Consider the following 26,423-nt stretch of genomic DNA (forward strand, 5'->3'; position numbering starts at 1 on the left):
CTGTGCAATGCAAATGGGCTCCTGAGCCAGTGCTGCCGTCTGTGCCTGCGAGGATGCGGCACCTGTGTGAGCTGGGGGAGAGGCCAGGGCTGCAGAGGGGGGATGTTGTTGGCAGGTGCATGAGGACACTGTGGGACCCTGCCCTGGGATGTCCAGTGCACTGGGGATGGATCAGGCCCTGCTCTGCTGCTCCTTGCCAGGCTCTCCCCCTTGCAGGGGCCTTGCAGAGAACCAGCCATGCTGTTTGGCCTCAGCCTGCCCACAGCCAGCCTGGGGCTGCTCACGGGGGTTTTCCCTGCCCAGCATTGGCTTGGTCAAATGCTCTGGAGAGAGCCTGGCCAAGGAGCCTGGAGCCCCCAGGCCCTTGCCTGAGGCACCAGAGCTGCCCCAGCAGTGCCCATGGCCTGTCTCTGCTGAAGCCCCGACACTGCCATCCCCAGGGCTGTGCCCGGCCCTGAGAGCACTCAGGCCCTGCAGCAACACGAGGGGCAGGAGAGCAGCGGGACAGTGGCACGGGAGCAGCACTGGCAACACCAAGTGCTGCTGTTGCTGGGCACAGCTGCTGTGCCAGCACTGATATGCCCCAGCTCTGCACACAGACATTGCTGCTGCAGCTTCAGAGAGGAGAACAAAATGGATCTTTAGAGAAAACATTGCTGGGAGAAAGATAGTTTGGTTCATTTAAAGCCACCAGGAGTGCGGCCCCTCATTGACACAGCCTGTGGGTCACAGGGATGGTGCAGAGTTATAAAATGAGAAATTATCTAAATATTGACATTTCTTTGTTTAGCAATACTAGAAAATTAAAACAAAGGAAAAGAACTTTCACAATGAAACCAACAAGGAGTATCAAAGATTACTTTTATTACATGTAAATTGCACAAGTTAGCCAGCAGTTTAATGTTCCTGAAAGCATCCAGTGATCAGTCTCCGCAGTGAAGCCTTGAGCTTCTGGTTCCTCAGGCTGTAGATGAGGGGATTCAGAGCTGGAGGTACCACCGAGTACAGAACTGAAAGTGCCAGATCCAGTGATGGAGATGAAATGGAAGGGGGCTTCAGCTAGGCAAAAAAGCCAATGCTGAGCAACAGGGAGACCACAGCCAGATGAGGGAGGCAGGTGGAAAAAGCTTTGTGCCGTCCCTGCTCAGAGGGTATCCTCAGTACAGCCCTGAAGATCTGCACATAGGAGGAAACCATGAACACAAAACAGCCAAGTCCTAAACAGACACTAACAGGAAGGAGCCCAAGTTCCCTGAGGTAGGAGTTGGAGCAGGAGAGCTTGAGGATCTATGGGATTTCACAGAAGAACTGGCCCAGGGCATTGCCATGGCACAGGGGCAGGGAAAATGTATCGGCCATGCGCAACAATGAATAGAGAAAGCCACTGGCCCAGGCAGCTGCTGCCATGTGGGCACAAGCTCTGCTGCCCAGGAGGGTCCCATAGTGCAGGGGTTTGCAGATGGACACGTAGCAGTTGTAGCACATGATGGTCAGAAGAGAAAACTCTACTAAGATGAAGAACATAAACAGAAACACCTGAGCAGCACATCCAGATTAGGAGATGGTCCTGGTGTCCCAGAGGGAATTGTGCATGGCTTTGGGGACAGTGGTACAGATGCAGTCCAGATCAGTGAGAGCCAGGGTGACCAGGAAGAAGAACATGGGGGTGTGCAGGTGGTGGTCGCAGGCTACGGCGCTGATGATGAGGCCGTTGCCCAGGAGGGCAGCCAGAGAGATGCCCAGGAAGAGGCAGAAGTGCAGGAGCTGAAGCTGCCGTGTGTCTGCCAATGGCAGCAGGAGGAAGTGGCTGATGGAGCTGCTGTTGGACATTTGCTGTGACTTGGCATGGGGACTTGTAAGAAAAGTAATCATGGAATAGTTCAGTTTGGAGAGAACTTTAAATATCCCAGCTCAGCTTGGTGGCACTTTCCCCCCACTGCCTGCCCAGGGCTCTGCTGCCTGGAGCTGTCCCTGCCAGCAGCTGCTTCCCTGTGCCCAGGGCTGGGCCCTGCCAGTGCTGCCAGAGCCCAGCCCAGCCCTCGGGGCTCTGCTCTGCTCTGCAGACCCTTTCTCAGCACAGGGCACTGCCCAGGGCCAGCTCTGCCCTTGCAGGCTCTGATGGCAATGTCACAGCAACCCAGAGGATGCTGGAAAAAGACACTGAAGCTTCGTTAAGGGACCCTGTGCTGATTTCTTTCACTGCCTGGTTTATTAGCATTTTTATTTTTCTCCACCTGAACAGAGAGATTAATATCAATGTGCAATTTCCCATCCAGGCCACCCTGAGAAGTAGATTATAAAATCAGAATTTTCCCTTTTATACAGCCTCTGCCTTGCTGTGCACTCTATGTAATCTACTTTGAAGTGTTCTACAGTTATATGTCATGCTGGGAGCAGTCCTGAACAATGCAGTGTCCTGACCACACAAGGAGAACACTTTCAAGCCTTCACAGCTGTCTTCTTCCACCCAGACTGTCCTGGTTTGAAAGGACAGGTGTCTGCCAGTAGGGGCAGAAGTTTCCCTTTTTGGAATAGAGACTTTGGTTCCACTCCCCTCCCCCAAGTATTACGATTGTTTGAATCAAGGACTCTGAGGCAGAGATAAGGGGGGGTGGGAATAACAGCTCTTTTACTAATATATCTAACTATACAAACAGAAAACAATAACAGTTAAAATTGCTAACAGAACGAAATAGATAACTCGGTGTCAGTCCCTTTAGATGCAAGCACGCTGTCTCTGTACTTAGTCCAGAGCCCGGATTTGCCAGAGGGCAGACGGGAACGAAGGCAGGAGGGAGGGGGGAGGGGCAGCAGCGGCCACGCCGGTCTCGGGCGGGAACGGGCTCACCCTCACCGAGGGCGGCGGCTCCTCGCTCACCGTGTGTGTCCGGGGGATCAGCTGTGTCCGCAGAGGCAGGAGGCTGGAAACGGGGCAGATGCAGGGCAGGTGATCACAGAGGGTCTGGCTCTCCTGTGCTTGGCCGCGTGGCTGAACGATCCCAGGCGTCCTCCTCCCAGCTCGCCGAAAACGCGAGTGCCCTCCCAGAAGCCTCAGAGGCCCCTCCGGGGGCCGTCCCCACCCACCCCCTTTGTCTGGACCCATCAGGGACCCTGGGTGTAGCCCGGCCAGCTCCATTGGCATGATAATGGGAAAAATTCTTTCAATTGACACAGTAACAGAAAAGCACTCAACCCCGAACATTATCCACCCCGAATTTTTTCCATGCCAACATGCTACATCATATTGAAATCTTTAAATTATATACATACATGTAGTTACAGGCACAGTATCATATATAGTTCACCCTAGAACAAGGTCCCCTTGGGGTATGCATCGGGTCTCTCCATCCTTTTGCATCACCCACCAAGTGAAACCTGGTCCTTGAGCGAAAACCACCCCACGAACAGGATTGTCTTTGCTGGAAGCAGAGTTCACCCAGACAGTTTTCCCTAACATGCCTCTCAGGTGTACCACTGGAACCTTATCTCCATCTGCTGCTCCCAAGGGCTCTGACTGGGCAGGGCCTGCTCGGTTAGTGGAACCTCGGGTATTCACTAACCATGTGGCCTTTGGTAGATTGATCTCTCAGTTCTTGAAAGTCCCCCCACCAAGTGCCTTTAAGGTGGTTTTAAGCAGACCATTGCACCGTTCGACTTTCCCAGCCGCTGCTGCATGGTAGGGAATATGGTACACCCACTCGATGCCATGTTCTTTAGCCCAGGTGTTTATAAGGCTATTTTTGAAATGAGTCCCATTGTCTGACTCAATTCTTTCAGGGGTACCATGCCTCCAGAGGACTTGTTTTTCCAGGCCCAGGATGGTGCTCCGAGCAGTGGCGTGGGGCACAGGGTAGGTCTCCAACCATCCGGTGGTGGCTTCTACCATGGTCAGCACGTAGCGCTTGCCCTGGCGGGTCTGAGGCAGTGTGATATAGTCAATCTGCCAGGCCTCTCCGTACTTATGTTTGGACCATCGCCCCCCATACCAGAGGGGCTTCACCCGCTTGGCCTGTTTGATGGCAGCGCACGTGTTACAGTCATGAATAACCTGAGAGATGCTGTCCATGGTTAGATCCACCCCTTGGTCTCGTGCCCACTTATAGGTGGCGTCTCTGCCCTGATGGCCTGAGGCATCGTGGGCCCATCGAGCCAGGAACAGTTCTCCCTTGTGTTCCCAATCTAAGTCTATCTTTGAGACCTCTATCTGTGCAGCCTGATCTACCTGCTTGTTGTGCCTGTGTTCTTCATCAGCCCGACTCTTGGGAACATGGGCATCCACATGACGGACTTTCACGGGGAGCTTCTCTACCCGAGTGGCAATGTCTTTCCACTCATCAGCAGCCCAGATTGGTTTTCCTCTACGTTGCCAGATTCCATAACATCTGCCCTGTGCACTTGACCTTGTCAGGGTCATTGTCATGCTGTCCATCCTACCCAAAGAGTACCTCTAATACTGCTGTCTCTCTTAGCTGCTGGATCCCTTCCTCAAGGGTCTTCCAGCGCATCCTACGGTGGTGCTCCTGCATTCTCTCTCTGTGGACAAACTTCTCTCTCACACTCATTAAAAGCCGGTCCCAGAGGGAAAGGAGGCCTTGCTCCCTTACGAATATCTGGTCCACACCTGAATCCTGGGCCAAGGATCCCAAATTCCTGGCCTCAGTTCCATCCAGTTGAACACCTGTTCCCGTAAGGTCCCAGACCCGGAGTAACCAAGTTGTGAAAGGCTCGCGGCCCCGCCAAGCAATGTCTTTATGCAGGTTACGGAGACTATCGTATGAGAGGGACTCGGTGATAATCTCAACCTCTGGCTCCCTTGCTGGTTGTGAGGACCCTCCTTGCTGATCCCCATTATCTAAGTGCCTCGTTTTAATCTTAGATTTCCTAGTTTCCACAGGAGCAACTGCTGCTGGCTGTGGCTGCTCCTGTGATCCAGCTGGAACCTGGACAGATACAACATCTACGGGTTCCACTGCAGCACCATCTGACTCTCTATCTTTAGGGCAGGGTTTCTCACCAGCTGGAGAAAAATACTCCTTCATCATCTGGCTATGCTCCTTCAACATCTGACTCTGCTCTTTCAGCATTTGGCCTATATCCTTCACTAGAGCCCCCATCCACTCTGGGTGGCTCATTTCTGCAGTGGGCTGTGGGGCAGCATCAGGCTCTGGGGCAGCATCCCTAGTCCCTGGGGCAGGCTCTGGGGCAGCATCCCTAGTCCCTGGGGCAGAGGCAGGTTCTGGGGCAACCTCCCTAGTCTCTGGGGCAGAGGCAGGTTCTGGGACAACATCCCTAGTCCCTGGGGCAGTTATCAGAGTTGTTGTCCAAGCCAATATTCCCTTGTTTCTGAATGCTAAGTAGAACAAGCCTACCAGCAACACCAGCCACTGTATAATAACAGTGGCAATTAAAACAGATCTGAAATCCTTGAGAACCAGTGGGGTAGCCTCAAAAAACTGGGTGATGGGTTGGGAGAAAATTTCCCTTGCACTCGTTATCTCACAGTAAGTACCATTACTGAAATAGCCCCAGAAACACGCAGTTAGAGTACGATAGCTCCGGATCCATGCAACCGCTTCCCAGGAAAAATTAAAAACCCATGAATTCCTGACATAATCAATCCACCAAACCAATCGGACAATAGCCACAGCAACCTTGGTGAGGGGGCCCAAGTTCAAAAAAGGGCTTACAAATGGGAGGGAGATGGCTGTGACCACATGGAACACAAACCAGATTAAACCAGACAACACATTGCCAGTTAAGAGAGCTGTTATTTCTGTCTTAACTCTCAACTCAGTGCCCTCGGGCCCCACGTTGGGCTCCAAAATCTGTCCTGGTTTGAAAGGACAGGTGTCTGCCAGTAGGGGCAGAAGTTTCCCTTTTTGGAATAGAGACTTTGGTTCCACTCCCCTCCCCCAAGTATTACGATTGTTTGAATCAAGGACTCTGAGGCAGAGATAAGGGGGGGTGGGAATAACAGCTCTTTTACTAATATATCTAACTATACAAACAGAAAACAATAACAGTTAAAATTGCTAACAGAACGAAATAGATAACTCGGTGTCAGTCCCTTTAGATGCAAGCACGCTGTCTCTGTACTTAGTCCAGAGCCCGGATTTGCCAGAGGGCAGACGGGAACGAAGGCAGGAGGGAGGGGGGAGGGGCAGCAGCGGCCACGCCGGTCTCGGGCGGGAACGGGCTCACCCTCACCGAGGGCGGCGGCTCCTCGCTCACCGTGTGTGTCCGGGGGATCAGCTGTGTCCGCAGAGGCAGGAGGCTGGAAACGGGGCAGATGCAGGGCCTCAGAGGCCCCTCCGGGGGCTGTCCCCACCCACCCCCTTTGTCTGGACCCATCAGGGACCCTGGGTGTAGCCCGGCCAGCTCCATTGGCATGATAATGGGAAAAATTCTTTCAATTGACACAGTAACAGAAAAGCACTCCACCCCCAACACAGACCTTGTCCCCCTGTGCTGTGGGCAGCTCTCAGGGCTGACTGAGAGCTGTCGCTGGCAGGCAGCAGAGTCCCTGCCCCAGCACAGCTCCCTGGGCTGCAGCACCCTGCTCAGCAGGGCAGCCTTGGGCACCCCTGGCTGCTCTACACAAGAGAGAATCAGAGAATGTACTCAGTCTGTTGGCATTGGGATGTTCCATCTTTAGGAGATCACTCCAGGAGCTGCAGCTGCCTTGTCCTGCAGCCAGAGGCTTCCTGTGTCAAGGGCTAGGAGTGATTCTGTCCCAGTCACTTCTGAGCATCTTCCCAGCCTTTACTGATTGAAATTATCTGTGCCTCTGTGCTGTGCCTCGGGTGGCTGCAGGCAGTGCCTCAGCCCTGCTGGGCTGGGAGAAGAGCTGATCATCCAGAGAAATGTGGTTTTGAAGCTCTTCTTGGTTGCCAAGGGCTCCTTCTCCGCCAGGAGCCCAGCCCAGCTGAGCAGCACAGACACAGCACATAGACTTTAATGACTCTCTCATGACTTTGGTGTTGTTTACAGTGGTTTTAGTCCCTGAGAGAGATTTTAAAAACTTTTCTGGAAATCTAAATTAAATTGAAATACTGAACTTTATTGAAGCTTGAATGGATTTCACTGGGAGACAACTGAGAAATTGTCCCCAGGTTCCAGTTGGAACTCAACACTGGAGGTAGTGATGACAGGTGGAAACGACAAGGGAAAGGTGTCTCTGATGCTGAGCAAACCTGGATGTGTTTCAGGAATACAAAGGGCCAAGGCTGAGCCCCAGCCCCTGGCAAGGCAGATCCTGTCCCTCCCTCATTGCTCAGGGCTCTTCCCAGGGCACTGGGCTCTGGGGATGTGCAATGCCAAGGACAGGACCATGGGGTGGCCCCTGCCAGGTTGCTGAGCAGGGACAAGGAGGCAATGAGGCCCCAGCACAGCAAGGCTCACTTGTCCCCTGCTGGCCTCAGGCCCAGGGCCAGCAGCCATGGCCCAAGTGCTGCAGCAGTTGGCTCTGCCAGGGCCTTTCAGCTGCTGCCCATCCTTGTGCCCTCTGCAGCCCAGGCTGTCCTACGGTGTCCATGCCCTGTGCCTCTGTCCCTGCAGGCTGTCATCATCCCCTGGCTGCCCCACCTTGCTGACCCCTTCCTTTGCTGACAGCTCTGCGTTCCTTCCTGTCTCTGCCTGGCCACACAAAGCCTTGGGATGCTCCAGGCTTTTTCTGAGGGGCGTGATTCATCACGGCCCTGCCCTGAGAGTGAAATTCCTTTCTTCTTGTGTCCAGAGGGTGCCCTTGGCATTAATTCTTTCTTTCTCCAGCTGTTCTCTACTGTGTCAAAAGGATCCACTATCCTTCAAAGCACCTTTCAATACCTCCCATGGCCCTACTCTGCTGTCCTCAGTCTCCACTCCACTGAGTACAGAGCTCCATTATCTATATAGAGTGTTCATGTGCTTGCAGCCTCCCAACCCCACCTTGGAAGATTATTGGCTCTGTCTAATATGGCGGCAAATGTAAACATTCTTCTTGTAGTCTAAGAAAACCACCAGAGAATAAGGCACCATGACCTGTGTGTCCTGGATACTTTTGTCTGGACGCAATCCTTGGATAGATGTAATTTTAGTTGTAGAAATTGTTTTGGCCATTGACACCTTGGTGAGAATAGCAGTTCTTTTCCACTGGAAAGAAAGCACTGAGCCCCAGTGTTTGGTGGTAGATGAGAGACAGCCCTCAGGAGGCCAAGGCAAGCCAGATTGGTACTGACAGATTTTGTCTGGGAGCTATCCTTGGATATACAGAATTTTAGAGGTGGGATATCTATTTCTGACATGGATGTCTGAAGCAGAATGATTGTTCATTTCCATAGGAAGGAAAGCACAGAACATTGGTATTTCAGGGGCAGAACAAAGGTGGCCATCAGAGGCCAAGGCCAGTCAGACCTCTCTATCCTGGCAGCTTTATATCCAAAGGAACCTTTGGATATAAGAAAATTTGGACGGGGAATTACACATTCAGCCATTCCTGCATAGATAAGAAGGGTAGTTCTTTTCCATAGGAAGGAAAGCACAGAGCCCAAGTGTTTCAGAAGCAGGTGAGAGGCGTCCCCAAGAGGTAAAGGGCAGCCAGACCTGTCTGTCCTGGCAGCTTTCACTGGGGAGCAACCCATGGTTGAACAGAGTTTTGGAGGTGAAATCCCCATTTTGGCCATGGGGGACTGGCTGAGACATGTTTTCTTTCCTATAGGAATGAAAAGCGTGAAGTCTAAGTGTTGTGGAAGAAGATGAGAGGTGGTCATCATTAGGCCAAGCCAGCTAGACCTGTCTCTCCTGACACCTTTCATCTGGGGGCAATCCTTGGACATAGGGATTTTTTGAGGGATTTTTGAGATTTTTTGGGATTTTTGAGGGATTTTTTTGGTTGTGGGTGCCTGGAATGTATGAAGAGCTGTTTTCTTTAGGAAGGAAAGCACAGAGCGCCAGTGTTTCAAAGGCAGATGAGAGCCAGCCCTCAGGAAGCCAAGGTGAGCCAGACTTGTCAGTCATGGCAGCTTTGGTCTGTGAGCTGTCCATGCATATAGGGAATTGTGGAGGTGGATTCACAATCTTGGCCATGGGTACCTAGAGGAGAATGATGGTTCTTTTTCGATAGGAAGGAAAGCACAGAGCCCCAGTGCTTCAGTAGCAGATGAGAAGAGACCCTCCACATGGCAATGTCAGTCAGACCTGTCAGGTGGCCCCCAGGAAGCCCAGCCAGCCAGACCTGTTTCATGTTCCCTTGCTTCCATGGGGCCCCACAGTGGCATCATGGTCTCCTTGAGTGCATGAGTCCCTGTAGTGACACAATATTTTCCTTGTCACAATATTTTCGTTGCTTCTGTAGTGTCACAATGACCTCTTGCTTCCATAAGGTCCTGCAATGTCACCATGGCCCTTGGGTTCCATGTGGCCCTGCTGTGTCACAATGGCTCCTTGGTTCATGGGCCCCACAGCTTCATCACTGACCCTTGGTTTCAATGGGACCCTGAGTTTCACAAGGGCCCCCTTGACTCCATGAGGCATCAGAGTGTCACAGTGGTCTCTTTGGTTCTATGAGGGTTCCACAGTGTCACCATGGTCACTGCCAGAGGGTGGATAAGATCAGTGTCCCAGACACCTCAGGATGAGATGTCAGTCAGTCACACAGTGGGTTGGTGCTGACCCAGGCTCTAATTGCCTGAGCAATCAAAAGTCCCACTTTGGGGGAGGGCCACAAACACCCAGAGGCTTAAAACATAGAGCAGGCGCTCAGCCCATGGTCTGTACCCTGCCTTCTCCTGGGGTCTGTGTCTCACCCACACTGGAACCCGAGGAGTTGGTAGTCATATGTATGTCTTTCTATAGAGCTTCTGTCTTTCTCTCTCTCTTTCCTTCTAATGCCCTTTATATGGAACAGTTTTGAGTACCTCAACAATTTAAGTGTTTAAAGGTTTCTAGGTTAAATAGTCTAAGTTAATGAAGCTCCTGATAAGTATTTTATGTTGACTTGGATGATGTATTAGATCCTTTTCCAAAGTTCTTGATTTACTTCGCCAGTAAAATTCTGTGTCATTTTGACCTCTTGAGAATGTCTTGCTGGTGTTTCTTCTGCTCACCCAACTCTGGTGAAGGAGCCTTTGGTCACCCCCACCATTTCAGTGTTCTGGGTGCAGGCTCACAATGGCCTATTGTTTCCATGAGGCCCTGCTGTGTCACACTGGCCCTTGATTCCATGAGCATCTGGAGTGTCACACAGGTTGATGCCATTTGTCCTTGCTGTCCCTTCCATCCCAGTGCCCCAGGAACAGCCCCAAGCCACCTGTGAGGGACAGGCCCTGCTGGGCCAGGCCTGGGCTCAGGCCTTGGCCTTTCTGCTGCCTCCAACCAGCCCAGGCCTTGCTCAGCATTGCAGTTCCCTGCTCACAGCCTTTGGCTCCTGCAATCCTGCCCTCAAGGATCTACTCTCACCTGTTAAAAACAGGGCCAGGAGACAAATCTCCTTTTCAAAGGCCTTTATTAGGACAGCTATGAGTGGGGGAACTCGAAGGGCTGCGCACGCTGCTGCTGCTCCCACTGGATACTGCTGAGGAGGAGGCGCCAGTCGAATCCACTGTTTACGCTGCAGAGTCGGGGGTTCTGTCCTCACGGGGGTTCCCAAGAACTTGCTTTGTCTCACGTAGTCTAGGGAGTCATCCTGTTGTGGTGCTTTCCAGGTGATGGTGATGTCATCATGGGAAGATGGAAGCTATCCATGTGTGGCTTGATGTTCTGCACACCTAATGGTGTCTCTTCTAGATTTAGATTGCTTTTAGGAATTTTTGGTGTTAATCAAATTTCCACCTTAGAGCTTAGCATCATGGGAGTCATTCAATTTTTTTATTATTAGGCGGTGTCAGTGGTTGGATGAGCAGTTGGGAATCAGCGGAGGCCTTGTACAACAGAAGGCAAGTGGGAAACAGAGGATACAGGAATTGCAGGGAGGGTACAACTCAGAGCACAAGAAACTGAAACCGGGGAGTACAAATTCAACAAGAACAGCCTAAAACAAACAACACAACACCCCAACAACGCAACACATAATACCCAACCAGACAAGTGTTACAGCCCAAGGTTTTTCAAGGTTTATCTATTTCACTGTGTAGTGCGGGAACCCGCAAAAATCCATGCCACTATTCCCCACCTAGGCCACACTATTTTTGCGCCGGTGACCACACCAGCTAGAGGCAGCCACAAACGGCAACACCTTGGTGAACTTACGGGCCCACTAGGGACAACAGGTCTACCCTGCTCCTGCCCAAATTTGCCTGTCCCGCCAGAGCGGGGTAGACCTGTCCATCCCGGGACACCAGTGGCCTCAGACCCAGGTAAACCTGGCCTCCCACAGCCACCCCGCACCAGGGTAGACCTGTGTTGCGATCTGCCCAACCTGAGCAGGAGTCGTGACTGGTTCTGTTATGGATCTCAGAGCACAAAAGACACAGCAGGGGACAAAACCAGTTTACTTTTACAGAAATGCACTTTATTTAGTGCCAACCAAAATGTGATAGTGGGACAGAGAGAGAGAGAGAGACAGAGAGAGAGAGAGAAAGGGGGGTCAGGATTATATATACCAAGACGGGCAGATGAATCCTCGTGGAGCCAGCCAATAGATGTCTGTTGCTGTCTGGAGAGATCTCAGGGGTCTCCTCTGAGAAAGTCACTTTTATAGTCCTTTCCCAAAGCGAGTGGCTTCTGGCCAAAAGGTGGGAAGATTTATGGACTATTGTAGAGATTGTTACCCTGAGGAACAGGTGAAAAAAGGATGCTTCAAGGCACACCAAACCATCTTTGTTGTTATGAACACACGCAGGGTAGCCCATACGGACCAGTCCATTGTTCTTCCATCTGTGGGAGCTTTGTTGAGTAAGCGCCCCGTGACTAGTCGTCATGAGAAACCAGTCCTGGTAGGCATCACCTGCGGAACAGTTACTTGGCGTTCCTCCCATCCCTGGCCAGCCTAGGCCTCAGGCGAGGGTCGTTGGGCAGAAAACAGATGAGAGGCTCAGACAGACTCTCACAACCTGCTCGCTGAAGCCTGTTTTGGGAACAGGTAGATTAGGCCATCAGCTACTGTCATTCCAACTGGAATTCCAACTTGTTAACCTTTCTGCCTACAACCCACTCTGTTCTCCTGTCATGGTGTGACTAAAGGGTTTGCCAATTTTAAATATTTAATTTTCTTTCGAGATAAGAGTAAAGACAACTCAGGCTCAAATTTTAAAAAGAAAGTACAAGAAGAAATTTTTTAATTACACAAGAAAAAATTATTCAGAATAAGATTCCTAGATTATTCCCTCCTCCCTTCCCTCCACATTTCTTACCAACCACATGTAGAGAACACTTCAGTCAGTTATCCACTCAAATAATCATTTCAGTTCATGTAAGGGAGAAAAGTTTCATTTTCTGCTTTAGATTTAGGGGAGTGTCTTCACCTTCACTGTCTGCATTCACCGAGGACCTACAGAACAATGAATTTTCCTCTCATTTTTACAGTCCTTCCGGAGCCGTGTTAGGGGTTACGATGCATACATGGGGTACTACATTTAAAGGCAGGCTGCTGAAAAACAAATTCCTCTTCATCATCTTCTCTATCAAATGTCTCATATTCCAGTCCCAAAACAGAAAGCTCAATTTCCCGAGGCAAGGAAAATCTTCAACTCAAGAACCCATCCTCAAGTATATTTCACAGTTTAAAGGAATTTTAGTGAAGTCACAATCCCCTCATAGCCCCACAAAAAAAGGTTTTCAGCTACTTATCAGTTGCATCTTTTCAATCTCTTCCCATCAGGAACTTTATCTTCATTCTGCCGACTTCTGTGGACTCCATGCTTTATTCCTTCTCATTAAGGGGTTCAGGAGATCGAGAATCTTATCCAGGCATAAGGAAGTTATAAATTGTAACCAGATCATTAAGAGGAAAGCATGCGGCCGGTGCCGGGGGGTCCATGCGGCCCCGCCGAGCCAAGACAGGGCCAGACTTAGGGCTCCCTGCACAACTGGTGCTGGGCAGAGGTACTGAGCCAGGCCCCCTGCAGAGCCGAACCCAGGCCGGGATGCCGGGCCGGGCCCCAGACCGAGCCCAGACCCGGGCCCCAGACCGAGCCCGGAGCCAGGCCAGGGCCCTGGCCGGGGACCCCCGCTCCTCCAGAGGCCAGAAACTGAAAAGACCCACCAGAACTTTATCCACTGTTGTGATTTGTGAAAGCAAAATAACTTTTCATTGGTTTCCCAAGCTGTCCATCACCAAATCAGCTCTCCAGTTGGTGCCAGCAGCTCACAGGAGAAGCCCCGGGAGATGGGACAGTCCCCTCCATTCCTGGACCACGTGGAGCTTTCCCTGAGGGGAAGCCAACCCTCCCCCCAAGCACGTAAAATCAACACATCTCCCCTTCTTTTCTCTGCCTTTGATTGCTTCCTGACACGTGATAAACCCAGAACACACCATCTACCTGCCCAGCCTTGCTCTGCATCTCACCATTCTCAACTGCCTGCACCCACCCGCCTACACCTGCCCACCCAGCGCCCTTTCACACACACCTACACCTCACAGCCCACTGCCCCTTACAATACGCCTACACCTCTTCACCCTTTCCCCACACACCGCTGCCCTCACATCCTCATGCCTCTGGCCATGCCTCCTAGCTGCTCCTGCCTTTGGAGCCTGCTACACCTTTCCACTCACCACTGCCCTGCACCTGGATACACCTGGGCACCGAAGAACCTGGCTGAGCCAGGTACAACTTTCTTTCTCATTCTAACTGCCCCCATGGGAAACCCTCAGCAGTGTAGTACCCTGGAGTAGGGTGGAGCTAGCAGCCCCATCCCACCCAAGACCCAATTTCAAAATCAATAAATATTTCAAAAAATAAACAATTTTAAATTTTTTTTTTATTCTTTTCTATTTAAACAAGGAATAAGAAACATTTTATTACTTATTCTTCTGCATCCAGATCACTCCCTGCCATGGTCCTGAGGAGCCTCTAATCCTTACTCAGCCTGTCCACACACTCACCCACTGAAACTGCCCACGGCAGGGCCTCACTCTATTTCTACAACACCAAATATCGCTGGAGAGAGCAGGGAGAGGAATCATGTAAATGTGGAGGAACTACTGGAGCTACCAGTCCTCAGCCTGACTTGCTAGGTTTTGGGATTGGTCTTTTTGTCATGCTGGATGCAGGGAACGCATGGGGGCAGCAGAGGACAGCCAAATCCCACCCCTGGGACACACAGAAGTGTTTGCAGAGAAACAGACAGAGGCAGAGACAAATGTGCACAGAGAAACACACCCACAAACACAGAGACAGGGCATAGCTTTGCTGCAGGAGTTCATTGATCATTTAAGGGAAATGGCCATGGGCTCCAAGGCCATCACGGGCATCCTCCAGGGATGATCATCTCCTCATGCTGCTGGAGAGGGACAGGATGTGGGAGTCACCAAGACTTCCAAGACTAAAAGGGTCAAACATGACCCTTCTGTGTCTACTGGACATAAGAAAATCCTTATCCCCACCCCTCTCTCTGCAAGCACTGCTCACCTAGTCAGCCACAGAGGCAATCAGGCATTTCTGTCACAAAACATCCACCAGCTTTTCAGCCATAAAGTGCTGAGGGAAAAAAGAATCATTAGAGACACACTCAGGGGCAATGGGTTAGACTAGGAGGAAAGGGGAAAGCAGGGGGATCCTTGAGAAAAGGCCACCAGAAAGCAATGAAGTGCAGGAGCTACTTCATCTCTGCCCAGAAGCAATGGGGTCCTGGCCAAGAGGCACAGCTGGGGCAGGGCCTGTGTCTCAGGTCATCCAGGGGGATGCTGGGGTGACAGGAATGAAAGGTAAAAGAGGTCCTGGAGAAAAGGGTTCCCTGGGAAAATTCCATGGGGCAGGGGTGTTGTCTGGGGCATCAGTAGGAGTGCACTGGGCTGTGCTGGGACAGACTGGGATGGCCTGGAGTGTGGTGACCATGTGGGGTAGGGTCTCAGGCCGGCAGAATGCATGGTACCTACAAGCAGTGTTTTCAGGATCTCAACATTCTCTAGATCAATCTCCAGAAGGACCAGGAGACCTTGCAGGTCCCTGGGATGTCCCTAGAGCCAGCAAGGGACAATAGGACCAAACTACCCCCAATTCCTAGAGAGGATGCCCTGAAATACCAGCAGCCCACTCACCTCCCAGAGATCATTTTCAGCCCCTTGCAGAAGTGCCTGGAAAGGGTTACAAAGGCTTGGTCTGGGTTGGGCTTTGTGGGGCTCTGGGTAAACACGAGTGCAGGGATCAGGGCGGAGGTGGAGACAATGGGATGGGAATTCAGGGCCTCCGGGGAGGATCAAATACACTATAATGGGGTGACCTGAAGAGCTCAAGGGGTGGGACTGAGGGTGGGGAAGGGACTCTGTTGGATGCAGGGGAGAAGAGAGGAATTTCATTGTAGGGACATAAGACTGCATGGGCGAGGCTTGATGGAGAAAGAGAAAAAATGATGGATGAGGAGAAAACCAACAGGAGTGGAAGATGGTTTGGGAGTGTGTGAGGAGTCCAGGAAGGGCATCAGGAGAGCCCTGTGTGGCCAGGGAGAAAGGCAAAGGACTGAGGGGAAAAAGGGAGAAAAATGAATTGGGAATGATCAGTGGGAAGGCATTTGAAAAATACAACAAAGAGGAAAACCTGGGGAGATGTCTGAGGAGGCCAAAAGGATGGGACAGGAGGCTACAGGGCAAGATCATGATATCAGGCCTCACCTTGGCCTGTACTGGGGGCACAGCAGGATGGAGAGCAGGGTCACGCTGAGCACAGCCACCTTCATCTTCCTCTTGCACTGGGCAGAGCTCCCCGAGGCTGCAGAAGGGCAGGAGCACCTTTAGTCCTGCCAGGACTTCTCCCTGCCCCTTCCCCAACAGCCCCCAGGCCAAATCCCAGCTTGGCACTGACCCTAGCCCTGGCTACAAGTCCAGCCCTGGACAGAGTCCATCCCACCTGCTGCACAAATCTAGCCCCTTCCCTGGCATCTCTCCAACTTCCTGCATGGGACAGCTGCCCCTGCAAGGGTCCGAGGACCTCTGGGATCCAAGGGGTTGGACAGGGAGCCAAAGGCAATTGTATCCCTACTCCAATACAATCCATCCTCCATCAGTGCCCCAGAGCCAGATCCCTGCATCTCCCAGTGCTCCTCCCCTCCTGGAGTTTTCCCTGCAAGACACTCTAGAGCTGACCCCATCCCCAAATATTACATTGGGAGAACAATGGCGTCATGGGCAATAGGATCAGCCACATAGCTGGGATCTCCAGGCCATGGGAGATTGTGATAACCTGCAGACAAGGCTGAGTCTTCAGGAACTGCTCAGGTGTAGCACTTCCCACATCCACAGCACCCCATTTCCCAACTCTGCAGGCACCGAACTGGTCCTGTATGCAGCCCCACAGAAGAGTCCAGAGGGGAATACACCCTGCCCTGCCTCTCACCCTGAACACCTGCAGCCACTCTGCCCTCTCAGAGCTCCTGGTCCCTCTCTGCACAACTGCCCCACACAAAGAGTCCCAAGGACCCCATCCCCAACGAGGCTCCAATGTCACTAGTGACCCACGCTGGGACCAGCCACAGCTCCCCAAGGGCCCTTGTCCCCACAAAGGGTCTCTGCAATGCCCTGGCCAGCAGAATGCCAGTGCTAAGATACGTTGTGTCTTTTTCCTAATTACTTAAGATCAGACAAAGTATTAGCATGAATCGGAAAGGATACAAAGGAGGCTCTTTCAGGTCTCAGGTTTATTCCATGGCGATGGTGTGGCGGAAAGAGGGAGATTCTCTCCGGGAAAGGGGTATTCAGGAGAGGGGAATGGGAGTGGCCTTGGCTGGCAGCCAATGGGGTGAGGACACGGGGGGTCTAGGTTCAGAATACCGGAACTCTAGGTGGGCTACAAGGTCACAGGGGAAGGTCACAGGACAGGAAGAAGGACAGGGAACCGGGGACCAGCTGGAAGAGATGGACAGAGGTATGCTGATTCATTCCATTTACCTCATTTATCAAATTACATCTCCCCGTTTTATGTTTTTTAAGTAGGGGGATGATATTAAACTAATTCTAATCCGAATTATTTTTTTGCCCACCATTTGTAATAAGCGGGAGGGTTAGATTGTTTTATATTTGTCATCTCTATACAATTGTCTACTGAGGTAGAAGGAATGATACCATTAATGGCCTTAAAAATTAAATGATGTAAGATTCCAAATGCCATTACTACAAGGAAAAGAATAATAATGAACAACATAAGGGTTTTGACCATAGAAGTCCACCACCCAGAAAACCCCCATCCCTTGAACAGTTCATTAAATCAATCTTCTAATTCCTGCTTCACTTGTCCAATCAGGTGGTTCATATCTCGAAGGGCAGCGTGGACATTAGGAGCTTTTGAAGTCAGGTTCATGCAATAAAGTCCTTCAAATTCCTGGCATTCATGTCCATGTAGTAATAGGAGGAAATCTATAGTAGCACGATTTTGGAGTGTTGCTTGCCTGGTTACTTCTTCATCTTCTAGGAGGGAGCTAATGGCAGTTGAGGTTAAATTTGCCTGTTTAACAACCCAACACTCCAGGTGACCTAATTCACCCATAGCTTTAGCTGCTGCAACTCATGGAAGGAATACAGACACAACTATTCTTTTTGATTTAGCCCAATGGAAAATTTCTGCATCACAATTTGGGTCCAGATTTTCTGCACTTCTCTTTTGTATTTTATTACCTGATTTACTTTTGTGTGTCCAATCACTAATTAAGGTTTTGTTGGGTGCTAACAAGGACAACCGTCCTATCGTACATGGTCCCCCTAGGAGATTAGAAGGAATCCCAGCCCATGCCCGGTCCCCACAAATTAAAAACAATCCCTTAGGTAGAATTTTGGGACTTGAGTGAACTGGATATTTAGCCAGAATATGGCTTAAACTAATACACCACTTGGTGGCCACAAATTCCTTACGAAATTTTTGGATGAGATGAAAACCTTTAGTGTCAGTGAGTGTTGGATAATTGCTAAAATGAATGCAGTATGTTGCTGGGTAGGAACCAAGCAGCTCTAACTCTTGGGGTTCCTGGGCTGCTTTGGGCAATTTTGGCAGCAGCTCCTTTAAAGGATTACCTTTGATCTGTGCTGACTGCTTAGGTGATATAGTGAATAATTCAGGTGTTTTATTAGGTATGTGTATGTCAAAGCTGCCTGAATACTCACTAACTTTTAGTGGGACTCCTACCAGGCAGGTGGACATAGGGTCTGTTGCTGCTGCTGTGGACAGGCATATGTTTTCCTGTTTGAGTGTCTGTGCCAGGGTTACCCAGATGTTTTGACGTGGCTGAGGGACAATCCATGCAGCTGCCAAACTGTTCAGTGTTAACAAGAAGACAACTTGGATGGGGTTCTTCACAGGGTTAACTGGAGGGTAGCTTTTTTTCTAAAAGGAAAAACAAACATTTTAAAACATGTTATAAGTCTCTGTTGGAGGGTATTCCTTTATGAAGTTTTTGTTTCCTTTTTCTCTGCGGCGTCTTCTTTTCGAAGCAACGGTTACTTGCTTCTCATCCCCTTCTGCTGTAGCTGGAGTTTTGGGAACAAAAGGTTTAACTAACTTCTGGGGAATCCACCGAGGGCCTGAGGGAGTGGATACGCATGCATAACCCCTTCCCCAGGTTACTAGCTCATAGGGACCCTTGCTTTCCCATGTTTCTGGATCCCTAATCAAAACTGGTGGATGCTGAGAGAATTTAAACTGTTTACTGCTGTTAAAATGACGGACCACGGGGGGACTCATATTTTCAAATGAACAATTCAAGAAATTGATTGTGAACAGAGCTTTTGCTGGGGAGACATCCACACAGTTGAACAGCTATGCCTAGCTAGAACTTGTTTGAGTGTCTGGTGTGTGCGTTCGATCACAGCTTGGCCTGTAGGGGAGTGTGGGATGCCTGTTTTATGATTTGCTCCCCACTGCTGGGTGAATTCCAGGAACTCCTTGGATGTGTATGCCGGGCCATTATCTGTTTTTATTTCTCTAGGGATCCCCAAAACTAAGAAGGCTTGTACTAGGTGTTGTTTTGCATGTGCTGCCTTTTCCCCTGCGTGAGCAGAGGCATAAACTGCACCTGAATATGTGTCAGTACTCACATGAACATATTTGAGGTGTCCAAAACTAGGAATGTGTGTGATGTCTGTTTGCCACACCTCACAGCTGCCAAGGCCCTGGGGGTTAACCCCCATACCCAGCGATGGCATGGCCTGGAGCTGACAGCTGGGACAGGTGGCCACAATAGCTTTAGCCTGACTCCGTGTTAGCTGGAATTGACGGACCAAACCTGATACATTCTGGTGATATTGCTGGTGGCTCAGCTTTGCCTGTTGGAAGATGTCAGGGAGTCGTGCCCTTTCAGCTGGAGCTGCAAGAGTGTCTGCCATACGGTTCCCTTCTGTGATCTCACCTGGCAAATCCGTGTGTGACCTCACATGCATCACATAGAAGGAATGCTCTCTGTGTGAAACCAAATAGATTAGTTTTGACAGCAGCCTAAAGAGCTGCTCATTATCTATGTCTTTGAGCACTGCCTGCTCCGCCCTGGATACTACCCCAGCAACATAAGCTGAATCTGTTACCAGGTTAAGAGGCTCTTAGAACTTCTCAAAGGCTCTCACAGCCAGTTCTGCAATCTGGGGTGACCCCTCCACAAACTCAACAATAGCTTCCCAATGCTGAGTCTGGGGATTTCTCCAAGTCATCACCGACTTATGAGAGGCCCCCGATTCATCTGTGAACACTGTGAGTGCCTCGAGCGGACTCCTGCTCCTCTTCTCACGAGGGATGAGGTGGAATTCCTTATTAAGCAACTTATGAGCTGGGCTGTGAACAGATATCTGTCCACTGTAGCTCTTCAGAGATATCTGGAGGCTGGCATTGCTCTGTAGCAAATGTTCAAACATCTCTTTGGTCAGCCTTTCAGGAGAATTCCTTCCCTCCCCAGAAAGTTTAATTGGCAGGTGTATGCATGTGAAATCACAACCGGACAGTTCACGCAGCCTCATTCTTGCTTTTTGAATCAACTGAGCCATAAGCTCCTGTGGTTGTGTAATAGTTTTGGATTTTTGGTGGGAGAGGAAGACCCATTCTATGATTAAGAGTGAGTCCCTCTGCCCTTCACACAAATAGAAAGGTGGTTGAGAGCATCGTGCTAATATGATAACACCGGATATTTTCCTCTTCATGATAATAGGAGCTATTTCAAGTTCTAAAGGTGTGTGTGTGCTGTGTCTCCCACAACAAAATACTCACTCTCCATGTGGCAAACCGTCATATCAATCAGAGGGCTCGATACGTCCACTATAATAATCGTCCACTCAGCAGATCTGAAATGAAAACCTTTGGTAGTCTGGAGCCTAACACAGCCACAAGACTGCCTGACTTGGTTAACAGAACATTTAACATTTACATTATTTGTTATACCCACATTGTCCATCCCCTCCTCCCCCTTTGTTTTATGAGAGAGGCTTTTGCTAGAGTATAGCCCGCAGAATTTATATCCTGGCGCTTTATGGTGTTTATGGCAGGCCTGTGCCTCAATTCTAGTTTTTTTGTTTGTTGAATTTCTTCTGTTTCCTGTTCTGAGGACAGTCTCTAGCAAAATGTCCTTGCTGCTGACACTGGAAACAGGTGATCTTCTTCAGCTGCTCTGATGACATCTGCAGCTTCTTCATCTGTGGTGGTTCAGGTGCTGAAGGCTTAGGTGGTGCTGGACTCGAGGTCCTCTCTGGAGTACTGAACAGCTTCGCTTTGCGGGTGCAGGCTTCTATCATCTGTGCTAGGGTCGGTTCTGGGTATAGTGGCAGACTCAGGATAACTCTCTGACAAGCTTGATTGGCGTTTTTCTCTGCTAATTCTTTAATCAGTTCTGCCTGCATGGCTGGATTATGCACCTGTCGTTCTACCTGTGTCTTTAATCAATCTATAAAGCTTAAAAAATTCTCAGAAGAATATTGTTTAATATTAACATAACTACTAGTTACTTAAACCGTTGGCAATTTGATAAAGGCCTTTTCAGCTACATCACAAACTTTATCCAAAATAAATCTAGACAATAACTGAGTTTGCTTTTCAGGGAAGTGTATTTCTGATTTCTCTTTTAATTCAGGGACAGAAGGTTCCAAATTAGGTAAAGAGGGCTTTAAAGAATTTTTCTGTGGTTGATCTTTGTTTTTTAATTGTGATAATTGTTTGTGAATATTTAAAAATATAGGCAAAATAAAGCAGCAGTGGTATCACCTTTCTGTATTTTAGAAGTTAATAATTCTCCAACACTGTCCCAAAATAAAACCGAATTGATATTTTACTTTTCAAATTCTATAACTTCTTGAGACAACCAGCTAACAAAGTTTCCAATCTGTTTCTTAGAAATTACATCCTGTGCATCTAACATTTCTTTAAGCTGAGAAATAATACTCATTTGTTGTGCAGATAAATTCCCCCCATTCCAATGTTATAAAAACAAAATGCACAAGTCCCTTACTTTCACACAAAAGTTGCACAATAGCAGTTAGTTGCCAACCCAGGTGATGTTTCTGTGTGGGGGTGCTGGGCTTTGTTACAACACGTGGCTGCCGTTATGGCCGCACAGCTGGTCCCGGGGAAATCCTCCTCAGGGAAATCCCCGCGCCTGTGCTTACGCCAATAACGTAGCACACGTCAGGCAGAGCTGGCTGAGCACGTGTAATGACAGGCTGGTTTCGCAACACTGCGCACATGCTCCCCGCTCCACACTGCAACTGCTGCCCCTGCTACCACCCCGCGGGGTACAAACCTCCCCCCACGGGTCTGGGGCTATCCCGTCTAAAAAACCCCCCTCCCCTGTACCTTGGGGCTAAATTGGGGTTCACGCCTCCCCGAAGGGATGTTTTACCTTTCTCAGACGAAGTGTGGTTCCGCCGTAACTGTGCGAAACTTCCAATCCAGAAACAGCACCTCCAATTCCCCGGAGGAGTTCTCCGTCCCGTCCTCCTGTGCTCGGGGCTGGTAAAAGCAGCTCCGCAGCCACAAAGGTAGTTGAACAGCCCAACTGGCCTTTTAAAGTCCTAAGACTGGGACTTTAGGCAAAGTGGGGTCTAAAAATCAAGCCCCAGAGTGCTAAGATACTTTGTGTCTTTTTCCTAATTACTTAAGATCAGACAAAGTATTAGCATGAATCGGAAAGGATACAAAGGAGGCTCTTTCAAGTCTCAGGTTTATTCCATGGCGGCGGTGTGGTGGAAAGAGGGAGATTCTCTCCGGGAAAGGGGTATTCAGGAGAGGGGAATGGGAGTGGCCTTGGCTGGTAGCCAATGGGGTGAGGACACGGGGGGTCTAGGTTCAGAATACCAGAACTCTAGGTGGGCTACAAGGTCACAGGGGAAGGTCACAGGACAGGAAGAAGGACAGGGAACCAGGGACCAGCCGGAAGAGATGGACAGAGGTATGCTGATTCATTCCATTTACCTCATTTATCAAATTACAACATGCCAGGGCTGTAGAAATTCAGACACATGGACACACACACAGAGCTATAGGTTTGCTGAAGGGGTTTATTGATCATTCAAGAGATATTTCACTGGACTCAAGGGAAATCAGGGCAGTTATTCAAGGATGATCATTCCCTGATGCCTCTGGAGCAGGCTGGACATGGATGTCACCAATTCTTGCCATCTTAAAACACAGTGCCCAGAACGTGACCCACCAGGAGCCACCAGGAAAGGAGAGGAGCCTTGTCCCCACCCACCTCTCTGTATGCACTGCTGACCTACCCAAGGAGAGCAAGAGCTAGGCGCTTCTGCCGCAAAGGACCCACCAACTTTTCAGCCACAGGGGGCTGGGGACAAAAATGACTTGTTAGAGACACACTGGAGGCACTGGGCTGGACTGGGGAGAAAGGGGAAAGTGAGGGGATCCTGGGGAAGGGGCCTGTGGGAGCAATGGGAGGCAGGAGCTGCTGTGCTCCTGCCCAGAAGCACTGGGGCTCGGGCCAAGCGGCACAGCTGGGGCAGGGGCTGCACCCTGGGTCATCCAGGGGGTCCTGGGGTGACAGGGATGGGAAGGCAACGGGGGTTCCTGGTCAAGGGATTTCCCTGGCAAAACTCCAAAGGGCAGGGGTGTCAGTAGAGGTGCACTGAGCTGTGCTGGGACAGACTGGGATGGCCTGGAGGGCAGTGGCCATGCAAGGGGAGGGTCTGACACTGGCAGAACTTGTGATACTCACCAGTGGCATCTTCAGGATTGTGACATTGTCTTAATCCATCTGCAGAGAGGTCAGGAGACCTCACTGGTCACTGGGGTGTCCCTGGTGCCAGCCAGAGATGGGGGAAAAAACAGTTCCCCAATTCCCTGAGGGGATGCCCTCCAATCCCAACCCACTCACCTCCCAGAGATCATTTTCAGTTCCTTGCAGGAGTGCCTGGGAAAGAACAACAAACCATGGTTCTGGATGGGAACATGTGGGGCTGTGGGCCAACAAGGGTGCAGGAATCAAAGGGTGGGGGGGGGCAAAGGGATGGGAATTCAGGGCCTCCAAGGGGTTGTGATGAGGCAGGAGGGACCCAAAGACACTGAACTGGAGTGAACTGGGGAGGCCAAGGGACTGGACTGGGGTTGTGGAAGGGGCTCTGTGTGGGATGCAGGGGAAGAAGGAATTCCAGTATAGGGACATGGGAGTGAAACAGAGGGGGTTGGAGTGTGCAGAAGAAGTGGGACAGAGGAGGAGAAGGCAAGACTGGGACAGGGTTTGTGAGTGCCAGGTGAATCCAGGAATGATGCCAGGAGACACCACTGCAGTGGCCAGGGAGAAAAGCAAGGGACTGAGGGGGAAAAAGGGAAAGAAATTGGGAATGATCAGTGAGAAGGCATTCATAGACCCTGGGTAGGACAAAGAGGAGATCCCAGGGAGATTTCAGAAGACACCAAGATTGGGAAGCTACAAAGGACAGGATGTGGCGACGCCATGAATAGGGTTCTTGTTGGAATCCGACACCAGAGGTATAAGGAAGGTCTTATCTGTTCCCCTACTGTCCCCATCCTATTGCTAGAGAGCCAGAAATCCCCTCCCCAACCCTTTCCTAGAAAAAGCCAAGACCTGAGATCCTCTCCCTCTTTTGCCCTGCCACCACCATGCAATAAAGAAAGGCAAGGAGCCTCTTTTGAACCACGTGCTTGTCTCACATGCTAAGCCTAGCTCCTTCTTATGGATTCATAGGAAGAAGTTACAGTTTGTAGCAGGTCCTCACCTTGGTCTGTGCCAGGGGGCACAGCAGGATGGAGAAGAGCAGGACCACGCTGAGCACAGCCACCTTCATCTTCCTCTCGCTCTGGCAGTGCTGGTTGAGGCTATGCCAGGTGAGGAGCACATTTATTCCGTCCAGGACTCCTCCCTGTGCCCTCCCTGAGAGCCCCCAGGCCAAAGCCTGGCTTGGCACAGCCCCCAGCCCTGGCCACAAGCCCAGCTCTGGCACAGAGTCCATCCCACATGTGGCACGGTTCGAGCCCCCTCACCCATCATCCTTGCAGCTTCCTGCCTGGGCCAGCTGCCCCTGCAAGGGCCCAGGAACCTGCAGGGGCCAAGTGGGGTGGACAGAGATCCCAGGGCATCTTGGGACCCTTTGGGGGACAACCCTCACTCCAACACAATCCATCCTCCAACAGCCCGCAGAGCCAGATCTCCTATCTCCTGCTGCCCCTCCCCTCCCAAAGCTTTTCCTGTGGGACACCCCAGAGATGACCACAGTCCCAAACCCAGTATGAAGGAGAAAAAGGGGAACAAGGGACATGTGATCAAGTGAGTAATTGGCATATCCAATCACTGGAGGCACTGCGGAGCACTGGGCAATGTTGATCACCTGCAGAGAAGGCTGAGGGTTAGGGAATTGCTCAGGTCTGGCACTTCCCACATGCAGAAATCCTCATTATTCTTATTTCCCTACAGGCCCAAAACCAGTCCAGTCTCCAGCCCCAGAGCTGAGCCCAGAGGGGAATATGCCGTGCCCTGACCATTCTGTCACTCCTTCAGCCTCTGTGCTAGCACAGACCACCTGGGTCCCACTTTGCTTCACATGAGTGTTTCAGGGACCCCATCCCCAACAAGGCTCCCACTCCAGCACTGTCCTTGTCTGGGACTTGCCCACATCTGCCCAGGGCCCTTGTCCTCACTCAGAGTCTCTGCAATGCCCTGGCCCTGGGCCCAGGCCAGCAATGGCCCAGAGCAGGGTGTGCCCATCCGCAGGGACAAGGGGAAGTGAGCACTTCTAGAGCAGCCACTGGAAGTTAATTGGGCAAACACAGATACCCTGTGAGGAGGAGTGATGTTGGTTCCCTTTCAGCATCTCTGATAAGTCCTGTTTACCCAGGGCCTGAAGCACCAAGGAGAAATTCACAATCTTGGGCTTCCAGGAAGGAAAATGACAGTGAAGTGGTTCTTGAGAGCTGTCCATGGCTGTGATTGATGTTTGCCATTCCAGGGCATTAGTGAAGAGTTGTGCTTCTCTCTTTCCATAGTGACACTGTTGATCCATCAGAGATGTGTTGTGGCCCAGTTGGGAAAACATTTCAGGTCACTGCCTTGACTGCTGGCTCTGGAACTAGTCCAAGGAGCCACAGTGCCCATGGGACCATCTGGAGTGTTGTTGCTTTGTGCCCATGGAGGAGAGAGCAGTGTCCCCATGGGGAATTCTTGACCAGATGGGCAAGTGCTCTGATGTCATTGCTGTGCTGACATCACCTTGGAGGGGAATTCAGGAAGTGTCTGCAGGGTTCTTATGGGGAAACTTTGGCTTGAGAGAGGTCCAGGCTTCCTTGGAGATCAGTGCCAGTCAGGGGAATAGCATTGGACGACTACTGACCATGTGCCAACAGCCTGGGCACAATGAGCTAGACACACACAGAGGCTCCCAGTGCAGGTGGATTGATCCCCCATTTCCTGGGGACCCCATGGGAATGTCCCGTTCTCTCTGGGGGCTGTCTCAGCCCTACAGAAACTGTCCCTACAGTTGTATGACCCTACATTTTTGGCAGCCTTTTAGGACAAATGAGTTTCCCCTTTCCTATTGATGGTGTCTTCTGTATAAGCAATTTGCAAGAGGGTTCTCAGCACAGGAAAGTCTCAGAACTCATGTAGCTGTTCCAGAGGAGGACACCAAGACACTCTGAGAGCTGGAGCATCTCTGTGACAGAGACAGGCAGAGAGACCTGGGGCTGTTCAGCCTGGAAGAGAAAAGACTGTGGGGAGACCCCATTGTGACCTTCCAGGACATCAAGGCACCTCCACCTTGCACTTTCAAGGTGCTGAGGAAACAACAAACCTTTACTAATGTCCTGGAATGTCAAACAAGAATCACAGCCATGGACAGCTCTCAGGAACCACTTTTCAGAGGATTTTCA

At 50.7% G+C, this 26,423-nt stretch overlaps 1 long non-coding RNA gene and 1 pseudogene across 3 annotated transcripts in view; both read right to left on the reverse strand.

Annotated features, from left to right (window-relative positions):
- Positions 1–897: 897 nt before the first annotated feature.
- LOC306814105 (olfactory receptor 14C36-like) overlaps positions 898–26,423 on the reverse strand; it is a 54,990-nt pseudogene continuing 29,464 nt past the window's right edge. Inside the window, exon 2 of the transcript in view lies at positions 898–1,852. The product of the transcript in view is annotated as an olfactory receptor 14C36-like (transcript). The remainder of the gene's footprint in view (positions 1,853–26,423) is intronic.
- Positions 22,577–24,606, reverse strand: LOC306814112. 2 transcript variants are annotated; one of them, XR_013777097.1, is made up of 3 exons: positions 24,278–24,606; positions 23,416–23,451; positions 22,577–22,869 (listed from the first exon to the last, which is right to left on the reverse strand). It is a non-coding gene; the product is annotated as an uncharacterized lncRNA (long non-coding RNA). The 2 variants fall into 2 exon arrangements; XR_013777098.1 differs by lacking the exon at positions 22,577–22,869 and adding an exon at positions 23,266–23,295.

This window comes from Erithacus rubecula (assembly GCF_903797595.1).
Source record: "Erithacus rubecula genome assembly, contig: SUPER_W_unloc_6, whole genome shotgun sequence".
Classification (NCBI taxonomy): domain Eukaryota; kingdom Metazoa; phylum Chordata; class Aves; order Passeriformes; family Muscicapidae; genus Erithacus; species Erithacus rubecula.